The sequence below is a fragment of the Phascolarctos cinereus genome, unplaced genomic scaffold (assembly GCF_003287225.1).
Source record: "Phascolarctos cinereus isolate Bilbo 61053 unplaced genomic scaffold, phaCin_HiC Scaffold_2;HRSCAF=192, whole genome shotgun sequence".
Taxonomy (NCBI): domain Eukaryota; kingdom Metazoa; phylum Chordata; class Mammalia; order Diprotodontia; family Phascolarctidae; genus Phascolarctos; species Phascolarctos cinereus.
The window spans coordinates 202624671-202652257 of record NW_027555625.1 but is presented as its reverse complement, the minus strand read 5'-3'; the positions used below and the strand labels follow the sequence as shown (position 1 = coordinate 202652257).

General features: G+C 38.8%; 1 pseudogene across 1 annotated transcript; it reads left to right on the top strand.

Annotated features, from left to right (window-relative positions):
* Nucleotides 1–16927: 16927 nt before the first annotated feature.
* On the top strand, nucleotides 16928–25562 carry LOC110212645 (26S proteasome regulatory subunit 10B-like; annotated as a pseudogene). Its single transcript, XR_002325731.2, has 3 exons — nucleotides 16928–17163; nucleotides 24252–24688; nucleotides 24724–25562. The product of XR_002325731.2 is annotated as a 26S proteasome regulatory subunit 10B-like (transcript).
* The last annotated feature ends 2025 nt before the right edge of the window (nucleotides 25563–27587 follow it).

Sequence of the window (27587 nt, the reverse complement as noted above, 5' to 3'; positions counted from 1 at the left end):
TTTGGACATATTGAGTTTGAAACATCTTTGAGAAATCCATTTGCGATATCAAATAGACAGTTGATAATTCAAGATTGGAGGTTAGGAGAGAGGTTATAACCAAATAAATAGATCTGAGAATCATCTGCATTGAGAAAATAATCAAACCCATGAGATTTGATTGGATCAACAAGCTAGATAGTAAAGAGAAAGAAAAGAATAGGTCCAGGACATATTCTTTGGAGTGGGAGGGGGAAAAGGCCACAGTTACTGAGTGTGACCTGGAAAAAGATCAAGCGGGAGGACAAGTAGGAGAAGAATCATTAGAGAACATTGTCACAAAAGCCTAGAGAAAAGAGAATATTCAGAAGAAAGAGGCTGATTCACAGTGTCAAAGGTTGAAAAGAAGTCAAGAAAGTTGAGAATTCATAAAAGTCCATTAGATTTGGCAATTAAGAGATCACCAGTAACTTTGGAGAAAAAAGTGCCAGTTGAATGATGAAATAGGAAACCCAATTGCAGGGAGTTAGGAAGAGAGGAAAAGGAGAAGTGGAGATACCTATTGTAGATGCCTTCTCAAGGAGTTTAGTCAGGAAAGGGAGGAAAGATATAAAGATGATGGTAAACAGGGATGGTCAGATCAAATAGGCTTTTTTTGTTTTGTTTTGTTTTGTTTTTATGGATAGGGGAGATATGGGCTGAGTTTGTAGGCATCAAAGACATAACCAGTTAAGAAGGATGGAAGATTAGTGAGAAACTGGGAATGATAGGGCATCTGCTGAAGACAAGGGGATGGAACTGGATCACTTTTGCATGTAGAGTTTTGTATTAGCAAAGAGAAGGGCTATCTCTTCTTGTGAGATAGGGGTGAAGGAGGATATAGAGGAAGAAGGCATCTGAGTGATAGGAAATCAGGAGGATAAGAGAAAAGGGAGCTCTCCAAGAATGGCCTCAATTTTTTCAATGAATTATAAGTCCAAATCTTTAGCCATTGGAGCCTTGAGGAAAAATAAAAAGGTTTGGAATAGTTGTGGTTTGGATAGCGACTCAATTAGGGAGGTATGGAAGGATTGCCTTGATGAAGTAAGGGCTCAGTTGAGATTATGTAGTGGATTCAGTTAGAACAGTTTTGTGATTTTCTCCATGTTTGCCCTTTGTTCTCAAAGAGGACCATAATGTCAAGAAGATGATGCCATGACTTGCAAGTCAATTGGATTTAAGTGAGGGAGGCCTGTGCAAGGTCACCAGCCTTACTTTCTCCTCCAGAGCCATCTGGGTCCAATGGCAAGATATAGATCAGTATGACTGGAAATGACCCCAGATGATGTGGGAGACCTTGGCCTTTTTAAACTAAGGTCTTTCCAAGTTCTCACTTTGACTGAGGCAACATCCATTCAGGCTGGTTAAGAAATGAACCAAGAAATGTTCCTTTTTATCTAATGAAAAAAATCAATCTGGGAGGGGAAGATCCTCAGGGTTTCTTGCCAAAACAGAAACAATTACTATTTACATTTAATCTGTTAGTTTTTGTACTTCCTTCTTCAATTGGCCAATTGTGTTTTTTAGGGACTTGTTTTCTTCAGTGTACTCTTCTGTTAGTTTTTGTCCTTCCTTCTTCAATTGGCCAATTGTGCTTTTTAGGAACTTGTTTTCTTCAATGTATTTTTTTTCCAATTGGCCAATTGTATTTTTTAAGGACTCTTCTACCTCTCTCATTTGACCATTAAAATCCTTCTTGAGCTCTTCTAAGAAGGGTTTTTGGGCTTCAGACCAGTTCATATTCCCTTTTGTTGTTGCAGATGTGGGTTTGTTGACACTGTTGTCCTCTTCAGAATTTCTGTCTTGATCTTCACTCTTCTCATAATGTGAATCTATGGTACATTTCTTTTTACTCATGATGTTTCTTTATTCCTTGGCCTTTAAAGAGATTGAGCTCTCCTGCTGGGGAACAGAGGGCACTGACCCAAGCCTCTTGTGTTGGGAGCCTAGGTCTTGGTCACTGGCTTTGTGCTAGGGCCTCTTATGTTGGCATTTGGAGGCTGTAGGCTTCTGGCAGCTTACCTCGTGTTGGGCTGGAATCAGCAAGGCTGGAACTTTCAGGCAATTCTAGGTTGCCTGCTTTTCCTTTCCTTAAGCTTTCTTCAGCTTCTTTTAGATGGGTGCTGCAGGGTGTTTATCTGCCTGGGGCCCTTTGCAGTGCTGTCTTCCTAGTTTCTGCTAATGCACTGGGAGATTCCTTTGTGGTAGAGTGCTGAGGCACCTGGTGGTTGTCTGAGCTGGTTTCCACTGGTCCCGCCCCCCCACCCCGACTGAGGCACTCAGAGGTCCAGTTGTTGGTGTTTGCATGTTCTACCACCTGGGTTTCAGGATTTTTTCCCAATTGGAGGCTGCAGGGCTCACACGGCTCACCTGGTGTTGGGCTGGAACCAGAAAGGCCGGGGCTTTAGGAAGCCTTTAGGTTGCTTTCTTCACCTCCTTTCAGATGAATGCTGCAGCATACTTATCTGCCTGGGGCCCCTTGTAGTTCTGCCTCCCTTATTTTTGCTGAGGCACTGGGAGACCCGTTTTCTGGGCTGCTGCACTGCTGCTCCCCGTCTTTCTTCTAGTTCAGCTGTTCCAGGGTTTTTTTCTGGGGTGATATTTTCTGGGTTTTCAGAGGTTGATAGGGGAGAGTGAAAGCAACTACCTTTTCACTCTGCCATCTTGGCTCCCAGAAGCAGAAGTCAATTTACATTTACTCTGAGCCTTCAGCCCTCAAACAATGACTACTAAGTGGTGCTTGGGCTGGGACCTGTTGTTCTTCAATCAATGAGAACCAGAGTGAATTGGGTTCTTTAAGAAAGAAATCTAACCAGTAAACCCCAAGATATCTTGCTTGGTTTCAGCCATCAAATTTCATGTTCCTTTGGGCAGAACACCCACAGATAAGAGCATGATACCCCATGTGGACAGAGGGAGAGTATAAGAGAGGAGAGGAGAGGGGAGGAGAAAGGAGAGAAGGGGAGAGGAAGGAGCTAAGTTGCCCAACTGAAAATGGCCAGTTGGGTCCCCAGTGGGGCAATTCAGACTATTCACAGGTTCTTGTTTGTCCTTCATTCTAGAAGACGACCATGACCTCAGGAGGTTGATGCCATGATGTACAAGTGAATTGGATTTAAGTGAGAGAGGGCTATGCAAGGGCTACTGCAGAGCCATCTGGGTCTAGTAGCAAGATATATATCAGGACAACTGGAAATGGCCCCTCACTTAGGTATCATAAGGCAGAGGGAAAGATGGAATGATAAAATGTTATGATCAGATAAAAGAATTTCAGAGTTCATGAACATGAAAGTGGAAGATTTAAAGGTGATAGGAAGATCAAGGACATGTCCATCTTTGTGTGTAGCTGAGGTGTCATGAAGGAGTGGGTCATAAAAATTAAGTAGGCTGAGGAACTGGAAAGTTAGAGGGTTTGAAGGAGTATCAGTACATATGCTGAAAACCCCTGAGATTTCAAGGAGAACTGGAGTTGAAGTGGAGAAGACTGAGTTAACTGCTAAACTCAAGAATGCCCTGGGGGTCTGGAAGATGCAAAGAGGCAGATTTAGTTTTAATATAAGGAAAAACTCCTAATAATTAGAACCATAACCCAAAATAGAATGGACAACCTCAGGGAGGAGTAAGTTATCTCTCATTAGAGGGCTTCAAACAAAGGATGGATAAACACTCATAGTAGAAAAGAACTCTTGCTCAAGTATGGGTTGGTCTAGATGACCACTGAAATCTATTCCAACTCTGAAATTCTGTTAGTTCCACCACTCTCTTCTCCCTGCCTTTCTCCCCAGTATAAACCCAGTGTTTTGTGTGTGTGTGTGTGTGTGTGTGTGTGTGTGTGTGTGTGTGTGAGTCAGTTAGTCAGTCAATAAACATTTATTAAGTGCCTATTGTGCACCAGGCACTTTGCTATGTATAAGGGATACAAAGAAAGGCTGTTCAGGAACTTGCAATCTAATAGGGAAACAACATGCAAGCAACTATATACAGAATAAATAGGAAATAATCAACAGAGGGAAGGCCCTAGAATTAAGAGGGATTGGGAAAGATTTCCTGTAGAAGGTGGGATTTTATCTGGTACTTGAAGGAAGCCAAGGTAGCCGGGAGATACATATGAGAAGAGGGAACATTCTAGGTAGGGGGGCATCCACTGAAAATGTCCAGAGTTTAGAGGCAGAATATCTCATTAGAGGAACTACAACAAGGCCAGTGTCATGGGTTCAAAGAGTAAATGTATGTGGAGGGGTGGGAGGTGGGGGTGGGAAGAGATTTAAGGTTTAAGAGGACTAGAAGGGAAGGTGGAGTTAAGTTATGAAGGGCTTTGAATTCCAGAAGATTTTATATTCGATCCTGGAGATGATGGGGAATTACTAGAGTTTATTGAGTAGGGGGTGATGTAGTTGACCTGCACTTTAGGAAAATCATGTTGGCCACTTAGTGGAGGATAGACTGGAATGGGGAGAGACTTATGGCAGGGAAACCTACCAGCAGGTTATTGCAGTAGTCCAGGTGTGAGGATATGAGGGCCTTTATCAGGATGATGGCAGTATCAGAAGAGAAAAGGAGGCATATTTAAGAGATGTTACAAAGGTGAAATTGATAGATCTGGACAACAGATTGGATATGGGAGTGAGAGATATCAAGGAGTTGAGGATGACACCTAGGTTGTTGAGTTGAAGATGTCTACAGGACAACCAGTTTGAAATATCTAATAAGCAGCTGGAGATGCAAGTCAGAAGATAGGTTAGGCCTCGATAAGTAGATTTCAGGATCATTAGCATGGAGATGATGGTTGAATCCATGGGAAATGATGAAGTCACTAAGTGATATAACATAAAAAATGAAGAAAAGAGGGCCCAGAACAGAGCCCAGTAGGACACCCACTAGTATCATGTATAATCTGGATGAAGATCCAGAAAAGGAGACTGAAGAGTGGTCAGATAGGTAGGAGGAAGACCAGGAGAGACTATGTTCTGAAAACCTAGAAAGAAGAGAATATCAAGGAGAAGAGGGTGATCAATGGTGTCAAAAGCTGCAGAGAGGTCAAAAAAGATGAGGATTGAAAAAAAGTTCTTTGTTAGTAATTAAGAGATCATTGGTAACTTTGGAGGGGGTAGTTTCAGTTGAATAAGGTCAGAAGCCAAGTTGTAGAGAGTTAAGAAGAGAGTGAGAGGAGAGAAAGTGGAGACATCTATTCTAGATGACCTTCTTGAGGTGTTTAGCCACAAAAGACAGGAGAGAGTTAGCAGGGATAGATGGATGGAATCAGGGGTTTTTGAGCATGGAGAAAATGTAGACATATTTGGAAGAAGTAGTGAAGCAGTCTGTAGATTAGGAGAGATTTAAGATAAGTGAGAAGGTGGGAATTATAAAATAGGTGACCAGCTAGAGGAGACAGATTGGAATGGGATCATTTGTGTATGTGGAGGGGTTGGTGTTGACAAGGAGAATGGTTACATCATCATGTGGCATAGGGTGAAATAGGAAAGAGTGGTAGAAGGAATCTAGGGGATGTGAGGTAGGAGGGGAGAAGAGGGAGATCTCAGCAAATGGCTTCAATTTTTTCATTAAAATTTGTTTTTCATTTGGAAAGGTGGGGGGAGTGGAAGCCATAGGATGCTTGAGGAAGGATGAAAAGGTTTGGATGAACTGCTGTGGTGAGATAGTGAGTTAATTATGGAGAGGTAGTAGAATTGCCTAGCAGCAGTGAGGGCCCGTAAGTTTGTAGTGGACACAGTCAGAATTATTGCATGATTTTATCCACCTTTCTTCATGGTCATAGCTATAAACTTTCTTTTAGCTATGCCTAAGGTTGATAAATGTAAGAGCTGGTATTTGAACCCATTTCTCTCCTACCTATCTGACCATGCTTCAGTTTCCTTTTCTGGATCTTCATCCAGATCATGCCTGATACTGGTGAATGTCCCACAGGGCTCTGTTCTGGGCCCTCTTTTCTTCATCTTTTATGCTATATCACTTAGTGACTTCATCATTTCCCATGGATTCAACCATCATCTCCATGCTAATGATCCTGAAATCTACATATCTAGGCCTAACCTATCTTCTGACTTGCATCTCCAGCTGCCTATTAGATATTTCAAACTGCTTGTCCTGTAGACATCTTAAAATCCCCTGTTCTTTTTCATAGACCAGTCAATTAGAGACTCACACCTCTCTGATTTTTTTCTGGGACCAGAGATCATACCAATATTAACATTTTATGGTTTATCCCACACTAGTTTTTCTCAAACTGAACATCATAAACTTGATCTGTTCAGCCTAAAATAACCATCCCCCAGTGAATATATGAACACTACCAAGTGAGGTTAATCTCATGTCATAGTGGACAGATGTAATGTGATAATGTAAAGAAGGGCTTGCTTGCCCCACCCCCTGCAAATTGCCTTGGTTCTGGAAATCCCTTTGATTTCACTTTGAATCACTCCTTTGAAATAAGGTGGTGCCTCCAGAAGGCTTCTATTAAAAATAAAAATCTTGCATCTGGGAAACTGCCCATTAACAACCTACTAGAATTCATTTGCGGTTTTGGTGAGGAGAGAGCAGGATAAGCTACCAAACAGGAGTTTAGTAAGGCAGTATGGGGTAGTGGAAGGAGAGCAGAACATATGAGTTCAAACCCCACTTATGTTGCATATTCCCATCTGACCTTAAGCAAGTCACTTAACCTCTTTGAGACTCAGTTTCCTCTGTGAAATCTGATTATTTAAGATCTCTTCCAGGCCTGTTAGTGATCCTCTCTTTACACATATGACAAAGGATGCACTGGTGAAAGGAGTGTGAAATCACTGATGGTGCAACCAAGATGGGAATCATTCTATTCTCATCATGATCATGAGAAGAGTTACCTCACAGGAAGTAAGCCTCCTGATTGCAAATAGCCACAACCACAGACACCTTTTGCTCTAGTTCTCTGTTCTGCACCCATTCAGCTAATGACTTTCCAAAATGGCCAGAATTCATTCTCAGGTGCTTTTTTAAAAGAACCTTTCCTGCCTTCTACTGGCAGTGTCAGCAGAAAGACAGATGGTGGTGATGACAGGAGAACCAGCAGAGTTGGGTGATTCCCTACCAAGGCTTGGCGCTCCCTCCCTTTCCCTCTCCCTCTCCCAGCCTGGTCATTGGTACAGGCTGTTTTCCTGACTCAAGCCAGTGCTAGCAAGAAAGAGCAATGATGACAGCAAGGCTAAGTGATCCAGACACTGGATTTCAAACTTCGTGTTTTTGTCCACCTGGATGGAGCAAAGAGGAATCCCTGGGCTGACTTTCAGTGGCTCTGAAGGACAGAGGAGATGGGCTCTACCCTCAGGACCTCACCGAGGCTTCCCATATGTAAAACATAAGGCCTGTTGCACCCACAGTACAAAGCACAGCAGGTCTGACATCTTTTTCATGTCAGTGAAGGATGAGGGAAGCAATCCAAAGAAAACCTGGTTGCATAAAATAATATTAAACCAGAAAATCCAAAGGCTAAACAAATAAGATTTGCCTGAGACTAGTCTAAGCCAGAACATTCAGCCTGTCATTTTTTTCTTCCAAATTTAATTTTTTCTCTCTCACTCCCCATCACCCTCCTCCCCCACATTGGCTAAAAAAAAAGGAAAAACAAAACCCTTGTAACAAATATGCATAGCTAGGCAATGCAAATTCCCACATTAGACATGTCCAAAAATGTATGTCTCATTTTATATCTTGTATCTATCACGTCTCCATTGAGAGGCGGGTAGCATATGATTCCTCTGGAATTTGTAGTTGATCATTCTTAAGTCTCTCGAAGTTATTTGTTATTACAATGACCAAGCTGTCATTATGTAAATCATTTTATTGGTTCTGTTCACTTCACTCTCTATCAGTTCATACAAGTCTTCCCAGGGTTATCTCAAGCCATCCCTTTTGGTCATTTCTTACAGGATGATGATATCCCATAATATTTATGGACCATAATTCATTCAGTCATTTCAAAATGATGGCTAATCCCTTAGTTTTCAGTTCTTTACCACTATAAGAAGAATGTATCCTGCCTTCCCATCTCCATCATCTCATTCTTTTTCTGCAGGTTTGTATTTGGTATGGACAAGAAGAGATGCTTCTAACACCTTCATATGACATCAACTTGTTAATGACTGCTTCTTGGATACAGTCATTCAATCTGTCTCAAATCAATCTAGTTATACAAATATTTACTATATATAGATGCAGTTAGGTGGTACAGTGAATAGAGTGCTGAGCCTGGACTCAGTAAGACCTGAGCTCAAATCTTGCCTCAGATGCTTACTACCTGTATGACCCCTGGACAAGTCATTTAACCTGTGCCTACCTTAGTTTTCCCAGCTGTAAAATGGGGCTAATAATAGCACCTATCTCCCAGGCTTGTCGTGATTCAAATGAGATAATATTTGTAAAGTGCTTAGTTCAGTGCCTGGTACATGGTAGGTATTTAATAAATCATTTTTCCTTCCTATATCCCTCCATCTTGTTCACAAGAATAGTATAAGAGATCTGTCAAATTCTTTGCTGAAATCCAGGCATGCTATGTCTACACCATTCTTCTGATTTACCACTTTAGTTATTCTATTAAAATATAGAAATAAGTTTATACTAGCATGACTTACTCTATGTGAAGTTGTACCTGCTCTTTGTGATCTCTACTGACTTTTCTAAATACTCACAAACCATCCCTTTAATATGTTCTAGAATTTTGTCAGCAATCAAAGCCAAGCTCTTTAGCTCATGTAGTTTGCTGTTTTACTAAGCCTATAGTTTGTTTCATATTCTTTCTTTTTTTTTTAATATGAAGACATTTGCATTTTTTCATCCTGAGGTACCTCAGGGGGCAATTGATTTAGATCTGGCAGAGACCTTTGAGATCATATAGTGCAACCTCCTGCTTATATAAATGAAGAAGCCAAAGCTCAGAGATGTTTTATGACCTGAAAAAATTCACACAGGTCAGTGACTCCAAAATCAGCCCTTTCCACTGGGCCACACTGCCTCCCCCATTCTCCAACGTCTATCAAAAAAAATGAGACATGATGGCTAATCAACAAACAGCACCTGCCTGTTCTTTCAGTACCCTGGGATGGAGTTCATGTGGCTCCCGTAACAAATTAATTGAGTATTACTAGATGCTTTTTTTTTTACCATCTCCTCCCTTATCTTGAGTTTTGATTCCTATTAACCATTATTGATTTGTTTTTCCTAGTCCAAAGGTCATTCTCTTCGGAAGAAAAAAAGAGAAGCAACGTAAGGGTTGGGTAGCACCTCCTTCCTGCTGTAATCCATTATCATCATATCATCAACATTGTCTCTGATCATCAGTCCTATCTTATTCCTTCTTTGATTCTTCTCCTGCCCGCAACATAACCAAAGATGACCCTTCTATTATCCTCAGTATGCATCCCAGGCCTCCATCATTCTGGGGCTCAGCATTCCTGACACTAATCTTATAAAATCATGCCGCTCTTCTGTGTTCATGCACCATTACCTGCTTTTGTTTCTGTCATCTGTATGTGTCCTTTAAAAATCTGAATTGTTCAGCTAATCCACCTTTTTAGACTAGAGTTGTCAAACATGTGGCCAGGCTGCATGTATGTAGTCTGTAACACTGCTGAATGTTGTTCAAACCAGATGAAAATATAATTGGGAAAAATTTAACAAAATGAAAATACAATAAAATATAGATAATATTACATCTTAAACCTAAATCAATCTTCAGCATGCAGAGATTTTTTTTTTAATCTAGGTCTAGGTCTTTTAGGTTTGTTTTTTGTGTGTCATGGATGACTTAGGAATTCTAGTGAAATCCTATGGATCTCTTCTCAGAATAATGTTTTAAAATACATAAAATAAAATATGTACAGTATTACAAAGGAAACTAATCATATTTAGTTATGAAAATATGTATATTTTTTAAAAAACCAAGTTCATAGACTCCAGATTCCTCACTTAGACAATTGCTTTTCTTTCCTTCCTAATTGGAACAATTTCTGTTTTCATCTTCAGAATCTAATTCTTGAAGGATTCCTAAAATTGTAGGGCTAGCTTCCCCTGTGGAATTTTAGACCGTAAGATCATATCTATCCTTTCTCCAAACCCTCTGAAACCTGCTCCCTGAAAATCAAAAATTCATATCAGACTATGACTAGCTTTCTTTTCCTTCTCTAGTATATGTATAGACCCTACAAATTCTTGAAGAGGCTGCTCTCTTGTCCTCAAGGCTCCCATCATTTCTACTTTAAAAACAACTTTTTGTTGTTGTTGTTCAGAATCAAATTTAAAATAATAGTTCCTCTCATCACTTCCACCTCTTTTTGAAGAATGAAGTTCTTAAGAACACTGGACTAGAAGTATCCAAGTATAAGGTGAAGAGGAGTTATAGAATTTTCAGAATCTCAAAGTTGGAAGGTACCTCAAAGTCTATCTAATTCAAACTGTACCTGCCCAAGATTCTCTTCTACTATATACTCAACAATCAATCAATAAGTATTTATTAAGTGCCTACTATGTGCCAGGCACTGTGCCAGGGTGAGGGATTACAAATACAAAGAATGAAACGATCCCTAAGCAAAATGAACTTATATCCTAATGGGGGAGACAACAAGCACATATGTAAATATATGCAGAATAAATGTTGTTGTCATTATTTTTGTTGGTCCTTCATTTTTGAAGAGGACCAGTGACATCATGGGTGATGTCTTGACTTGTGAGTTAATTGCATTTAAGTGAGGCAGAGCTGCACAAAGTCATCAGCCTCACTCTCTTCCAGAGTCTTCAAAGTCCAGTGGCAAGACAAAAGTCAGAACAACCCAGGACGTGGTGGACAACCTTGACATCTTTGTTGTCTGACCAAGACCTAAATGCTCCACAGCACCTGCTTCAGCTGCCTTCATGGCCAACAAATTTTTCTCATCTGCTCATTCTGCCAGGGGATGTCTCCACATGCTTGGGGTAGACATCTGTTTAACTCACCAAGGCCTCTGGGTTACCCTCAACCTGGTTTGCCCATCTGCTGACATGTTTTACTGGGGTGTGTCTGCTGCCCAGCTACATCTTCTTGGAGCCATTAGGAAGAAGAGAATAAATATGTTCTGGGCATACAAAGACAAAAATGAAAGAGTTCCTGCCCTCAGGAAGCTTACATTCTATCAGGAAGAACAATACTCGAACACACACATGCATATATATACAAAATCAAATTAGGAAGCTTCTCTTTGAAGAGCTCTACTAATAAAAGACTCAGTACTTCCAGAAACAGCCTACTTCACTTTGGAGCAGCTCCAGTTGTTAGGACAGCTTTCATATTGAAACTTGCCTCAGCTGACAGCTGACAGAGAAGAAACAGAAAAATGACAAAAGACTGACACAGGAATTCAAAAAACAATAAGAGTCTGGGGATCTTGAGAGATGAGGCAAACAATCGTACACATCTCAATAGTCCCTGAGGCTACCATTGGATTACTGCCCAGAGCAGTCATAGGTATTCAGAATTATAACTGAGTCACCAAGAAAAAAGGTTAAATTATGCTGGTCACAAGAAAAGGAGGCTGTGAAATTATTAGACTTTTTAGAAAATGGTTTAATTATTTTTAACATGGGGAAGGGAATAAACATCTATTAATTTCCTACCATGCACCAAGCACTTTACAAATATTATCTCATTTGATCCTCACAACCCTGGGAGGTGCTATGATGATCCCCACTTTTGAACCCACAAAGATAGCTTTCCTGATTCCAGACTTGAAGCTCTATCCAGTGTTTGACCTAGCTGCCCCATCCTCTTTTACAGTTAAGGAAAATGAAGCAGATAGAGATTAGGTGACTTGTCTGGAGTCACATAGCTAGTAAGTATCTAAAGTAGGATTTGACCTCAAGTCTTTCTAACTCTAGGCCCAGTACTCTATCCACTGTACCACTTAGAAGACTCTAATTCAGTACTGGGAAGGGTGAGCATCAATTACCCAGAAAAGTTACTTAAGTGGAACAGATCATTCTTGGCTGATGCCAGAGGAACAAATTACACCCTATCTATAATACTTGACTCCAATTTACTTTTTTAAGCCTTATTACATGTTAACCTCTTCCCTCACCTTCATGTACCCTACAGTTTGATCAAATTGGCCTTCTTACTGTTCCTCATACAGAATGGTCCATTTCTCTACTGTGGCTGTTCCTTCACTTGGAAAGGCCTCCTTCCTCACTTCCATCTTTAAGAATCTCTGGTTTCCCTCAAGACTCAGATCAATGGCTACCTTATCATGAAAACTTTCTTGATCCTCCCCCTCTCCCCAGCTGCTCTTGCCTGCCTCCCTTTGCCCACTCCTCACTATTGATTTTGCATATAGCTTGCCTGGAACACTCTCCCTCCTCATCCCTCTCCACCTCCTGGCTTCTCTGGCTTTCTTCAAGTCTCACCTAAAATATTACCTTCTACAAGAAGATTTTTCCCAGTCTTCCTTAATCTTAGTGCCTTTTCTCTGAGATCATCTCCAATTTATCCTATATCTACCTTGTTTGTAAAAGTTGCTTGCATATTGACTCTCCTATTAGGTCATGATCTCTTTGAGAGCAGGGACTGTCTTTTACTTTTCTTTGTATCCCCAACATTTAGTACAATGCCTGGCACAGGTGGCTCAGTGAATAGCGTGCTGGACTAACAGTCAGGAAGACCAGGGTTCAAATCTTGCATCATACCCTTACTAGTTACATGACCCTGGGCATGTCACTTAACCTCTCAGTCTCAGTTTCCTCATCTGTAAAATGAGGACAATCATAGCACCTTCCTCAGTTGTAGTGGGTAGAACACATGGTTGTTTTGAGGATCGAATGAGATGATATATGTAAAGTACTTTGTAAACCTTAAAGCTTTATATAAATGTTAGCTATGATTATTATTACCCCCCTTAATGGACTATGTTCCAGCCAAACTGGACTAGTAGCCATTACCTGAACCCCAAAGTTCATTTCTGAACTTCAGGCCATTCCCTATTCTCCTCATCGATCTATAGGAATCCTTTTCTTCCTTCAAGTTTCTACTTGGGTGCCTCCTCTTCCATGAAGTCTTCCCTGATCCCCCATTTGATGCTCTCTTCCTCCTCAACTCTTGTACAGTGCTTGTTTATATACGTGTTTATTCCTCAAGTATAATGTAATCTTGTGGAGGGCAGAGACTGTTTTGATTTGTCTTTGTGTCCCAGTGCCTAGCATAGTGCCTGGCACAAGGTAGGTGCATAATATACACTTATTGGATTGATTTGGTGGCAAGGGAACCCAGCCCTAGTTCTCTCATTCTCTGCTGTTTCCACTACCTTGGGCTGTAAGTTTGAAGCCTTCATTATTTCCTATCTTTGTGCCCAAATATAGTATTTTACAATCCATGGGGGAAAACTTAAAATTTCAGCAGAGTACGATCCCAAGGGGTGTTAGCTTTATTTTTTAGTTGAGATTGTGCTGCAGCCTATTTTATCTATCATCTTGCTTCTCTCTACAGTTTCTTCTCAGGGAAGAAGAAGGACTTCTTTCTAGACTGCATGACATTGAGTCACATACTGGTATGAATGAAAATGGCTCTCAGGATAAGGAGACAAGCTCACATGAATATTAAAATTAAAGTCATGTTGACACTGAATTTTGGGGAGGAATATGAAAGAGCTCTGCCTGAGGTCAGCTTGAAGAGAACTTTAAAGCTAGAAGCCACCTCAGAGGTCAGCTAGTCCTAGACTCTCATTTTACAGAAGGGGAAACTGAAGCTTTAAGAGGGGAAGGGGCTTTGTTATAGTCACACAAGTAGTACCAGAACTGGTCCTCTGTCTCCAAATACAGGGATATTTCTCCTTTACTACATTGCTTCTTCACATATTTGTCTTTGGTCTTGCTCTATGACCCTTCTCTTCTCCCATCCCCATACATTTTTTTTAAAATCATACAGCCCTGTTCTATTAAAAAATCATGAGTGGTCATGTATGAGTCCCCTGTGTTGAAGGGGATCACATGCATCAAACAGTTCAATCCTCAGGTTGTCAAAGAGACTGCTCCTTGGGGGCAGCTAGGTGGTGCAGTAGATAGAGTACCAGCCCTGGAGTCAGGAGAACCTGAGTTCAAATGTGACGTCAGACACTTGATACTTACTGGCTTTGTGACTATGGGCAAAATACTTAACTCCATTTGCCACACACACACACACACACACACACACACACACACACACGCACACGATAAGCTTCTTGCCAGAAGACTCATTTTTTTATACCTTGCACCTGTGCTAAGTACACTTGTGCAGAATCTCAAAAATTGGATACTGAGGTCTTTTTTAGTCCCATGTGTAGAAGATCAGCTGAAATATCTTGATTGATGAGAGATTGAGCCCAAACCTCCTTAGCCCACCACATCTAGTGAGCTCCAGACCAGGCTTTACATCCTATCCAGCTGTCTGCCTAGGCCATCTTGCCACATGTCCTGCTGCAGCCCTGGTTCTGAAATGGCATCCTCTGGAAGAAGTTATCAAATCCAGCCATCATTTTCTAGGTAAGGAAACTGCGATTTTGAGAAAAATTAAGTGACTTGCCCAAGGTCTCACAGCATGAGCATCTAGGGCATCATTATTATTAATATTATTAATACAATGATTAATAATGTCCAGCATTTATATAGTGCTTTAAGGTTAACAAAGCATTTTACATATGTTATCATGTTTGCTCCTCAAAACAACCCTGTGAAGTATGTCTTGTTATTATCCACATCTCACCAATGAGGTTATTGAAACTAAGGGAGTTTAAGTGATTTGCCCAGGATCATATTTCTAGGAAATGTCAGAGTCAGGATTTGAACTCAGGTCTGTTCGACTTCAAATCCAGCACATACTTCCTACTTTATCATCCATTTGAGTCTCCCAGTCTGGATCCTTTTCATGGTCTCTACCCCACTACAGGTCATTTCCTGACCTTTCCTACCCTCATAATTGAAGATTTTAATATACACATTAATATCTTCCCAAGCACTCTGACCTCTCACCTCATCACCCTGATCAACTCCTATTCCTTATCTTTCCATCTCACTTCAATCGCTCTTAACAATGGTCATACCTTTTACCATCACCCATAACCGTGACATCTTATTTGAATTCTGAAATCCCTCTCTCTCATCATAACTTATTATTGTCTCCTAGCTCCATTTCCCTAATCCTGAGAAAACCTATTTTTGTCTTCCCTATGACCTCCCATTCCTCTCTTCCTCTTGAATCTCCCAGTCTATCACCCCTGCTATGACCCCAATGTCCTCCCTCCACAGTCTTGACACCATGGCTGACCAATTCCATTATACACTATTCTCTACCATTGAATCTCCTGCTGCCTTGTGTGGTATGATCATCAATCGTACCTTTCCAAACCCTATCCCTGGAGTTGCCCTACCTTAAAATCTCCTACCATCTTGAATGCTGCTGAATGCTTCCGGAGAAAGTAGCATAACTATGTCACTTGGGTCTACTGCAAATGTATGTTATTTCATAAGGTCCCAATTTGTAGCACTCTACCTCCTCAAATTATATTACATTTACTTGCCTACTGATATTTAGATAGATAGATAGATAGATAGATAGATAGATAGATAGATAGATAGATATAGATATAGATATAAAACTTCTATTCCCCCCTAGCCCTGCCTCCCACCAAAAAAGATAAGCTCCTTGGGGGCAGCTAGGTGGTGCAGTGGATAGAGTAACGGCCCTGGAGTCAGGAGCACCTGAGTTCAAATATGACCTCAGACACTTGATACTTACTAGCTATGTGACCCTGGGCAAAACACTTAACTCCATTTGCCACACACACACACACACACACACACACACACACACACAAAACATAAGCTCCTTGCCAGAAGACTTATTTTTTTTTATACCTAGCACTTGGCATGATTCCTTACACATAATTTTTGGAGTGACAAAACCTGTAATTTCATTGGTATAAGGACTCTTGGTGAGGAAATGTAATCTAATATAGAGTGTCACTTTCTCTGCCAACCTATAGTCTTAGGCAGTTTCCTTGAGAATTCAGAGGTTAAGTTACTTAACCAGTGTCAAACAGCTGGCTAGTGTCAGAGAGGGCATTTGAACCCAGGTCTCCCAGATTCTGAGACTTTGCTGTGACTTCCATACTACTAAATGAGGAAGCTTTATTAATAGCTACATGTGGTACTGCTCCAACACCCCTCTTTCTCCCTGCCCTCTTTTATGTCTCTCCTCCTTTCTCCCTTTCTCTCTTCATTTCCTTGTCTATCTTCTTGTTATGGGAAAGAAACTAGAAGCCTGGAGACCTGTGTTCTAGTTCCAGCTTGGCTGCTCTCTAGCTATGGGATCTTGAACCCTTAATCTTTCCAGGCTTCCTCATTGCACTATCAAGGAACTACCATTTGGCTCTGGAGTCAGAGGAGTGAAGAAAGGACATATCTTCAAACATGGCAACATGGGAATTTTTGCTCAACTATACACATTTGTTGCAAAGATTTTCTTTTTCTTTTTTTTCAATGGTGGTGGGGTGGGAGGGAAGGGTGCTAAAAAAATGTAAAGAAAAGAAAGTCATTGAAACTTTTTTTAAATGTGCAGAAGAGAACAGAAGGAAAGGAAACACAAGTGAGCAAGACATCTTTGAAAGCTACACATTGAATATATTATATGCCTAAAAGTAAAAGCGAGACACTATTTCATGAAGAATTCTCTTTCAGTTATTGATATATGGAAATGCTCATTTTATTTGGTGTTTGCTAAATTCATAATTTAACAAAGAAAAGAAAGTAATTGGCTTCAGCTTGATTCAGCATGAACAGCATACAGAGCAGAGAAATTCAAATTAGGTTGAGGTTTGGAAGCATTCTTCCTTGAGGATGAGAATTGAGGTTTCCCTTTTTTTGTGAGTGTTTCTATGGTTCTCTGAAGGTCTGAGTTAGCTGGAACAGATGTTCCCTGTGGGAAGTGCTCTTGCAACTGGTTGTGTCTGCCGGGAGCTGTGGAAATGGTCAGCACAGAAGCCAGGGAAAAGGACATGGATGGAACAAATAAATACATACTGAGCTGCTTGCTGCGTCCAGCTGAGACCTTCCCCTTTCTCTGAGAGTGGTGCCCATGGCAAATGCCTTAGACACAAGGTATGTGTCACTGAACTTGGTTCCTACTTGGATTTGAAGACAGAACACCATTATACAAGGTTTAGCCCCTTTGATCTCAGGCTGTTTCCTTAATACAACAAATGGCCCCTCCCTGCAATCTCTTTAGCAAGTCAAATGGGTCCAGAAAATTGCTAGCAGTGTTATCATTGGTCCCAGGTGCAGTCCCACAAAAGTGAGGAAGGCTTGATGATAGATCTGAATCAGAGCTTCAGAAACAGATCCTAGGAATGGCCCCATAGCCCAGAAATACCAGAAAGCCAACAGGCTTCAGTTTTGGAGCCACGGGCAACTGACTGCTTCAGTTTCCTCCATCTCTCCAAAGGCAGAATGATTCAGCATTTTCAGTCAGATTTCTTGCATCAAGTTAACCTCCCCTCAGTTCCCCCAGAACACACACACACACACACACACACACACACACACACAAAATGGAGGGATGTGGTGGCTTTTCTTGACAAGTCACTTCCCCCTCTGTCTTCTTTCTTGTTATAGGTGCTGGCTCTCTGTACCCCTGATCCAAGATTTGGGGCACACTACCCTTAGGAAGAAGCATGGCATGATGGGGTAGAGAGTACCCTTGGACTGGGAATTGGGAAGCTAGGGTTCCAGCCCCATCTCTGTTGCTGTGTAGCAGTGGGACTTTGGGCAAGTCTCACTTCAACCCCACTTTCCTCATTTGTAAATTGAGTGTATAAATTCTGCCCTATTTACTTTACAGGATTATTATGAGAATCCATTGAGATAAAGATGGAAATGCTTTATATGTTGCAAAGTATTTTGATTAACTGTGGTTTGGGAGTAATAACAGCAAAATCCATTTTGTATGGAACTTTATAATTCATGAAGTATTTTACTCATAACCACCCAGGGAACTGGACAGTGACACCATTATTGTTCCCATTTTTCAGATGAGGAAAAAGATGCTCAGAGAGGATGAACAATTTGGCCCAGTTCAAACAGAAAGTTACAGATCAGAACTGAACCCCAGACAATGGGATTCTGAGATCTGATTCCCAGTCCAATGCCCTTTCCTGTATCCTTCAATATCTTACCACACAACCTCTGCTCTGTTCAGGCTTGTCTTATCTCTACCCACAAGCCTTGCTCATTCTCACTTTCGTGCAAGATGTAATCTAGACTGTGAACATCTTTCATCTTCCCCATCTAAACTCATATCATTCCTTCAAGGCTCTGTTCAACTGCTACCTCTTCCATGAAACCTCAGAATATACCAACCCACAATGATAACACAGAGGTAAAAGAATATGTTCACATATTCCTCTTTGAAGTTTATAAATCATTTCCTCCCCAATAATCTTGTGAGGAGGGTTGTGCAAATATGATTTTCCTGCTTTTGCAGATGAGACAACTGAGGCTCAGAGGTAAATTAGAATTGCCCAAAACTGAACAGCAAATGTCAACTGGGATTAGAACCCTAATCTCTCTAAACCCTAGGGTCAGCATGCTTAATAATAGTAATAGGTAGCATTTATGTAGGGTTTTAAGGCTTGTAAAATGTTTTTAACATATAATCTCACTTTATCCTCTCAACAATCCTGGGATGTAGATATTATTATTATTATTCCCATTTTACAGATAGGGAAAGTGAGGCAAGCAGAGATTAGGCAATTTGAATAGGATCACTCTGCTAGCAAGTATCTAAAACTGAATTTGAACTGAGGTCTTCTGGCCTCAAAGTCTAGCAATTTGTCCAATATACCATTTAGCTCTAGTGCTTTGTTCTACTTATCACACATATATTTGCATACAATTATTTATATACTTATTGTTTCCCCCAATAGAATATCAACTCCTTGAGGGCAGGGACTATTTCATTTTTGTCTTTGCATTTCTAGCCCCTAGAACAGTGCCTGGCACAGTGCTTAATAAATGCTTGTTAGTGATTGATTAATTGATTATATGCCACTGCATTGATCCCTTCTTAGGCCTCCTATTACATTTGTATTCCTTGTCTCAAAAGGCATTTTAGTTCTGCTCCATCAGTAAATGATATGCTTCTTGAAGGCAGAGGTCACAAGTCTGTTACTTCTCTGTGTCCCCCATAGTGCTGAGCATATGCTACAAGAAACAGCACAGAACTAAGAAATATTGCATCTTATCAAACTTGGGCTTGAGACTTGGCTCTGAAATTCACTAGAAGAGGCCAAGATACTTCTAATACTCTGTGGCTCAAGTCAGAGTTTGAATCCCTGCTCTTCATCAATGTCTCCAAAAACTCATCTTTCTGTAAGATCATATCAACTCTGAAACTCACCCCTTTTCAGCATCCCTTACTCCATGGGCCCCTCCCTCTCTCTAATTGGTCAGGGTGGAGGGTGGACATCAGAGGGCTTCTCCCAGGTCTTCTATTTAAGGAAGGAGCCCAGGGCAGAGACCTCATCATATACCATCTGGCTTCAGCACTCTATCATACCCTGAGATTCCAAGTACCCTCCCTCTCCACCCACCCCCAGACTCTCTTTTCAGCTTCTTTTTTATATGTTGTCTTTTTCTGTCCTCCTTGATGCCAGAGATTGTCTTTTGTGTTTCTCTGTATCTTTAGCTCTTAGATGGGCTTCTTGTTGTTTAGTCATTTCAGTCATGTCTGACTCTTCATGATCCCATTTGGGATTTTCTTTGCAAAGATACTGAAATGGTTTTCATTTCCTTTTCCAGCTCATTTTACAGATGAGGAAACTGAGGCAAACAGGGTTTAGTGACTTGCCCAGGATCACACAGCTAGTAAGTGAGGCTGGATTTGAATTCAGGAGGCTGCTTCCTGACTTCAGGCCTGGCACTCTATCCACAATGCTACCTAGTTTCCTATAGTAGATGTTTAATAAATGTTTATTGACTGACTGCAAGTTGTTACCTGTGTAACCATGGGTAAATTATACCCTTTCTAGACCTCAGATTTTTGGGCTGTAAAATAAGGGAGTGGGAGTAGACCTCTACAGTGCTGTCCAGCTTATGTTTGTAATCCTCTGAAATGAGAGTATATGTTCTTTGCAAATGAGAAAGTGCTTTAGAAATGGAAAAGGTTGTTTTTATTGAACAGACAAATAGCAAAAATGACAAATATTCTCCCTCCCTGCAGCTCTGTCTCAGAGCAGGAGACAGTGAATGTCATGATGTACTAACAGATACAGCCCTTTCTGGAGGTGGGGGTGGGTAGACTGTATGGTCACTGGGGATCTGTCCCAGATCTGGGGTCTTCTGATGTTAGCACCACCACAGTGGGAGTTCTGGGATAATGGAGAGTCTCCAGATGGGGTGTGGCTCTTGACTCAAACCTGAGTAGCTGTGTGTGACCTTAATGGAGCTGGGTTAGGCTTTAATTAGATGCAAAGTATTTTTAAGACACAATCTTGTTTTTAGCCTCACTTGGAGAATCCATTAGTGCCCCATCACAGAGCACAATGTTGCTTTGTATTTGAGCCTGAAACCAGCTCTCTAGTTTTGTAAAATAATGCCCTCCTTCTCTGAACCTTCCCTGCCTTCCCTACCTCTCTCTCTACCTCACCCCACCCCCCATCCCATCCCCAAGAAATGCTTACAATTCTATTATAATCTAGGAGATTCTTTTCCACACTCTTTATTTCTCTTTAATAGATTTTTTTTATTGATATCTTTCATTTTTACATTGCCCAGATTTCTCCCTGTATCACTTCTCCCTCTCAGGGAGTCATCTCTTATAACAAGTAATTTTTTTAAGAGAAAAAAATGAGATAAGAGAAGAAAAAAGTCAGCAAAATCTATCAATGTACTGGGGGGAAACCCTGATGTTATCAGGAATATTTTTTCTTTTGCTGGAGTGCGTATCTTTTCTTTGGGATGAAATTTATTCTTTATAATTTTGCAACATTCATTTTCCACTATTCTGTGATTGCTGTTCTTTCCATTTACCCTGATATAGTCACTTTGTATGTTGTTTTCCAGGCTGTGCTTACTTTGTTCACTCTGTGCAAGTCTTCCAATACTTCTCTGTATTCCTCATGTTTATCTTTTCTAACAGAACAGCAATATTGCATTACATTTCTTGGCCACAATTTAGTTGTTCCCAAATGGATAAACATCTATTTTTACACCTTTTCTTCTCACTTAGAAGATGCATCCAGGAACTAAGCATTACCCCTGGGCAGGATCCTTCTTGTCCAATCCAACATCTCACCATCCCCAAATAATCTTGGTTTAAAAAAGCATTAGGAAGAATCATCAGGTGAAGGGGCACCTTGAATGTACTTTCTAGTTCTGATCAATTATAGATATCCTAAATTAAGTTCTATTAAATGAATTTATGTATAAGACACTGTCTTATCCTTGTGGCTTCTGTCAGTCAATTAAGTATTTATTTAGCCTGCTACTACGTGCCAAACCCTGTGTTATATGATGGAGATACAAAGACAAAAATGGAAGTAGTCTCTTGAAGAGCTTAAATTCTATCAGGGGAAGTAACATGTACACATACAGATAGCTACAAAATAAACATCAGTCAATCGATCAATTAACAAGTATTTATTAAGTATTATTATGGCTTAGATACAAGTACAAAGAATGAAGAAACCCTTGCTTAAAATGGATTTATATCCTAATGAGGAGGGGGAACAATAAGTATCTATAAAAATATATGGTGTACATTTAACAAACAAAAATATATACAAAGTAGTTAAATACAAGCTAATTTTTTGAGGGAAAATACATAAATAAAAGTAATTAACCGGATACCACCAACTGAGCTGGGGAGATCAAGAAAGGCCTCATGAAAGAGATGGTGCCTGAGCTGAGCTTTGAAGGAAACAAGGAATTCTATGAGACAAAGCAAAGGAGATGGTACAGTCTAGGCATGCCTTTGTAAAGGAACAGAGACAGTAAACTGTCATGTGTGATGAAAAGCAAATTGACTAGTTTGGTTTGACTTTTTGGCAAGGCCCTTCCTCAATTTTAATCTTACTTTCCTCCTCTGTAAGGTGAGGGGATTGTATTGGATGGCATTGAATGTCCCTTTCATCTCTGAAATTCAATTTTCAAAGCTCAAAATTCCTTTTAAACACTAATATTCTATGTTCTAAATTCTAAGGTCTTATCCAGACATAATGTTCTCTAATAGTCTGATCTGGAAAGTGCAAAAAATGTTTGTTCATCTCTTTCAACCATTTCTCAATTTGGGAGTTACTTTTATTCTTCTAACTCTGAGATTTTACCCCCCTTCAGTTAGCTGCTTCTCTTCCAATCTTAGCTGTATTGGATTTGTTTATGCAAGACTTTTTAATTTTATGTAACCAAAATTGTCTATTTTATCTTCTATGATCCCCTCATTCCCTTGTTTGTTCTTGTGAGCTCTTCCATTATTCATAGATTTGAAGCGTGCCTTAGGATTTGGTGTGAAGTATTGGTCTAAACCTAATTTCTTCCAGACTGCTATGCCTTTTCCCCAGCAGTTTTTGTCAAATAGTGAGTTCTTACCCTAGTAGCTTGGGGCTCTGGGTTTGTCAAATATAAGGTTCCTGGATTCATTTACTTCTCTATGTTGCATAGCTAATCTGTTCCACTGATTGACCTCTCTATTTTTTTTTAAACAAGTACCAAATTGTTTTTATTATTACCATTTTGTAGTATAGCTTGAGATATGATATTGCTAGGCTTGTTTCCTTCTCACTCTTTTCCCCATTGTTTCCCTTGAGGTCCTTGACTTTTAAAAATATGGGAAGACTTGGACCAATGAAGGAAAATGCTATCTACCTCCAGAGAAAGAAATGACAACTAGAAACATGCATAGTACAATCTTACATATATGTATATGTGTATATATGTATATATACATATAAGTATGTTTATAGAAATCTGTGTGTGTATATGTATATGATGTATATATGTGTGTGTGTGTATGTATATATATATCCACATTTAATTGTAGCCTTCTACGGTGGTGGGGAGATAGGAAGAGAGAGAGAAAAAAATAAAGTAAAAAGTACACGACAGAGAACAAAAGAGAACTTGGAAGGAACCAAAAAAAATCTAGCTAGCTTGGAAAACAAGGTGTACTATTTATTACATAGGTTTTCTTGAAATGGAAATTTATTGTTTTCTATTGAATCCTTTCATGTTCTGCTGTGTGCATGGAAATATTTTTTCCCTCCCTTTTCTCATCTTGTATCTAAGTTTAAAATGAATTAAAAATTTCAAAAAAAAAGAGATCCTTGCCTTTTTTCCTGAAAATTAATTTTGTTATTATTTTTCCTAGTTTGATAAAGCAATCCTTTAATAATTTGATTAAAATGGCACTGAATAAATATATTAATTTAGGTAGTATTGTTATTATTTTACATTGGTTTGGGCTACCCATGATTAATTAATATTTCTCCAATTATTTGGACCTTTATTTCTATAAACAATTTTTTAAAAGTTGTATTAATATAATCCTTGTGTGTATCCTGACAGGTAGACTCCAAAGTATTTTTTATATTCTGTGGATATTTTAAAATTGTATTTTTTTCTATATCTTTTTGCTGGGTTTAATTGTTAGTATATAGAAATACTGATGATTTATGTGGATTTATTTTATATCCTACAACTTTCCTGAAGTTATTAATTGCTTCAATTAATTTTAGTTGACTCCTTAGGGTTCTCTAAGTATTATCTGCAAAAAGAAAAGAAATTCTTCTTTGTGTATGCTTACTCTTTCAATTTATTTTTCTTGCCCTATTGTTATAGCTAGTATTTCTAATACTGAGTCAAATAGAAGTAGAGACAATGGACATCCATGCTTCATCTCTGATCTTATTGGAAAGTATTCTAGTTTATCACTACTACCTATAATTCTGGCTCCTGATTTTAGATATACACTATTTACCATGTTAAGGAAAGGTTCATTTATTCTTATGTTTTCTAGGATTTTTTAAAAACAGAAATGGGTATTGTGTTTTGTCAAAAGCTTTTTATGCATGACTTTTAACATAATAATATGGTTTTTATTCTTCTTGTTTTTAATATGGTTATGTTTACAATTTTCCTAATATTGAACCAACCCTACATTCCTGATTTTAAATACATCACTCTCCCTAATGTAGGTATCAAGACACTATTTGTGACCTTCCTCACCTCCTTCCCCATTCCCTGATGGCCTTGGACATTTCCAGCATCTTTACTTAAAGGTGTTTCTCAACATAGTGAACCAAGAGATGTCTCTTGAGGACTACAATAAGAAGACTAATGGATGTCTCAAATTGTTACAAGAACAATTGAAAGATCTTATTTAAGCCATATGAAGAGTCTGAAAATGATCTGAAGGCCTTACAAAATGTTGGGCGGATTGTGGGTGAATTGCTGAAACAAATAATGGAAGAAAAATTCATTGTTAAAGCAACAAATGGACCAAGACATGTTGTGAGTTGTTAGTATCATCTTGACAAAAGTAATCTGAAGCCACGGACAAGAATTGCTTTGAATATGACTACACTTACTCTCATGAGATATTTGTAAAAAAAAAAAAAAAAATATATATATATATATATATATATATATATATATATATATCCACTGATTTATAACATGTTTCTTATCCTGAGATTGGAGAGCTATCTGATAAATCAGAGAATTGAGAGAATTATCCCTTACAAACCTTGAGTTATTCCAGTGTGCAAGAAAAATAACTCCAAAAGGTTGTTTGCTAAGTGGACTACCAGGAACAAGAAAAAAACACTCTTGGCAAGAGCTGTTGCTAGCCAGCTGGATTGCAATTTTGTAAAGGTTATATCTAGTTCTATTGTAGGCGAGTATGTTGGTGAAAGTGCCTATTTGATCAGATAAATGTTCAATTGTGCCAGGGATCACTGGTTGTGCATCATTTTCATGGACGAAATAGATGCTAATGGTAGCTGTTGGTTTTCTAAGTGTACTTCAGCTGGTAGAGAAATTCAGAGAACTCTAATGGAGTCACTGAATTGATGGATGGATTTGATCCTTTTCACAGAGCAACAGTGATCATGGTTACAAACAGACCAGACACATTGGATTCTGCTTTGTTCCATCTAGGAAGATCAGATAGAAAAATACATATTGATTTACCAAATGAACAAGCAACATGAGACACAATGAAGATTCATGCTAGTTCTATCACAAAACAAGGTGAAATAGATTATGAAACAATTGTGAAGCTCTTAGATGGCTTTAATGGAGCAGATCTGAGTAATGTTTATACTGGAGCAGGTATGTTTACAATTCATGCTGATCATTATTTTGTTGTAAGGAAGGTTTCATGAAAGCAGTCATAAAATTGGCTGATTCTAAGAAGTTGAAGTCTAAACTACACAATCAACCTGACTGAGTTATAAAACATGAAAGTTGTTATTGCAATATAAAAATAAAGTTGAGGATAATAATGTGTATTGGATATGATCTCATTAAAAGCATGTAACATGTAAAGTAATAATTCATTAGTCCTATTTGCATTACTAGCACAGAAAAGTATGCGCTGGTCAATGTATTTGTTGCAGCAAATTAAATGAGCTGCATTAGATAAGGTTTGTTCGTTTTTTTTTAATAGTTCCAATATATAAAATATTGAAATGCTTTGAGATACCAATTTTAAAGGACATTTCTTAATGGAATTTTATGTTATTTTACTTGTTTTCTTCTTCCCAAAGAATTGAATAAAATTTGTTTGATTCAATCCTCTTGCATAGTAAAAACAAAACAACATATTTGTATAATAGAAGGAATGTAGTATGATCTTATCTTTTGCTATTTTTGCAAACAATTTGTGTGATATCAGAATTAATTATTCTTTGAATGTTTGATAGAATTTTCTTATGCGTCTGTCTGGTCTTGTTTTTTTTTTCTCTTTGGGAGTTTGTCTATGGCTTGTTCAATTATCTGAGATTGAGTTGTTTAAGTTATCTATTTCATGTTCTATTAATCTAGGTATCTCATGTTTGTTAGCTTATTTCATTTAAGTTGTTGGTTTTATTGCCATTTATTTAGTTGTGCAAAAATTTTCTAATATCCTTTATTTCTCCTTTATTTGTTATGAACTCTCCTTTTTTCATCTTTTTGATACTGGTAATTTGGCTTTTTCTTTTTTCTTCTTTTTAATCAACTTAATTAATGGGTAAATCTTTTCTAAAAAACACTCCTGGTGTTATTTATTTTTTGCTTTCAATTTTATTAGGCTCTTCTCTTATTTGATTGTGAAGGTTTTTATTTTAGTGTTTAACTAGAATTTTAAAATTTGCTGATTTCCTAGCTTTTTAGTAACACGCCCAATTCATTGATCTGTTTTTTCTCTCTTTTACTTGATGAGTGTTTAGAGATACTAATTTCCCCCTGTGAACTTCTTTGTTTCACTGATAATCACTCAGTCTTGAGGCTGACTCAATGTTTGGTGAGTCCTTGCCTAGAACTACCAAATCATCAGAAGTCCTGGACATACTGCTTGTTGCCCTTCTAGTCCACTCTTGAGATTGCTTCATTTCCATGCTGGTTATCTCAATCCCTTTTGGGTACCTCTCCCCTTATTTCTAGCTCTTTCTTTGTGTCATCTTGCCCCATTAGAATGTAACTTTTGAATCTTTTGTTGTTGTCATTTTGTATCTTGTTGTGTGCTTGGCACACAATAAGCATTTAATCTCTATCTACCTATCTATCTATCTATCTGTCTACTATCTGTCCATCCTTGGCTGCATCACTAAAATTTTGGTATATTGTCTTATTGTTTTCATTATCTTTAATGAAATTAACTATTATTTTCATGATTTGTTCTTTGACCCAAAAATTCTTTAGGATTTAGTTATTTAGTCTCCAGTTAATTTTTAATCCTTCCTTCACTAGCTCTTTATTTAATATAATTTTATTTCACTGTGGTCAGTAAAGGATATTGAATATTATTGCTTTTCCATTAGACTATAAACAGATCATATTCAGAAAATTCCTGTTAATTTCTGACTCATAGGTACCTTTTTATGTTTTTCTTGGCTTGTGTGTTTATGTTTCAAAGTTTCTATTTAGCTCTGATCTTTTCATCAGGAATGCTTGAAGGTCATATCTTTCATTCAAGGATCATATTTTCCCTTACAGGATTATACTCAGTTTTTCTAGGTAAACTCTTTTTGGATATAGACCTATATATTTTGCCTTTTGGAATATTGCTTTCTGTGCTCTCTTTTCATTTACATTGGTAGCTGCTAAATCTTGTGTGATTCTGTGTGATTCCTTAGTACTTGAATTATTTCTAATTTTTTTTCTTGGATCTAGAAGCTCTGGATTTTGGCTTCCTGGGAATTTTCATTTTGGGGTTTCTTTCAGGAAGTGACTAGTAGATTATTTTCTACTTTCACTTTGCCCTTTGTTTCTTGGAGATCTGGACAGTTTTTTTGGTAAAGATTTCTTGAAATATGATGTCTAGACCT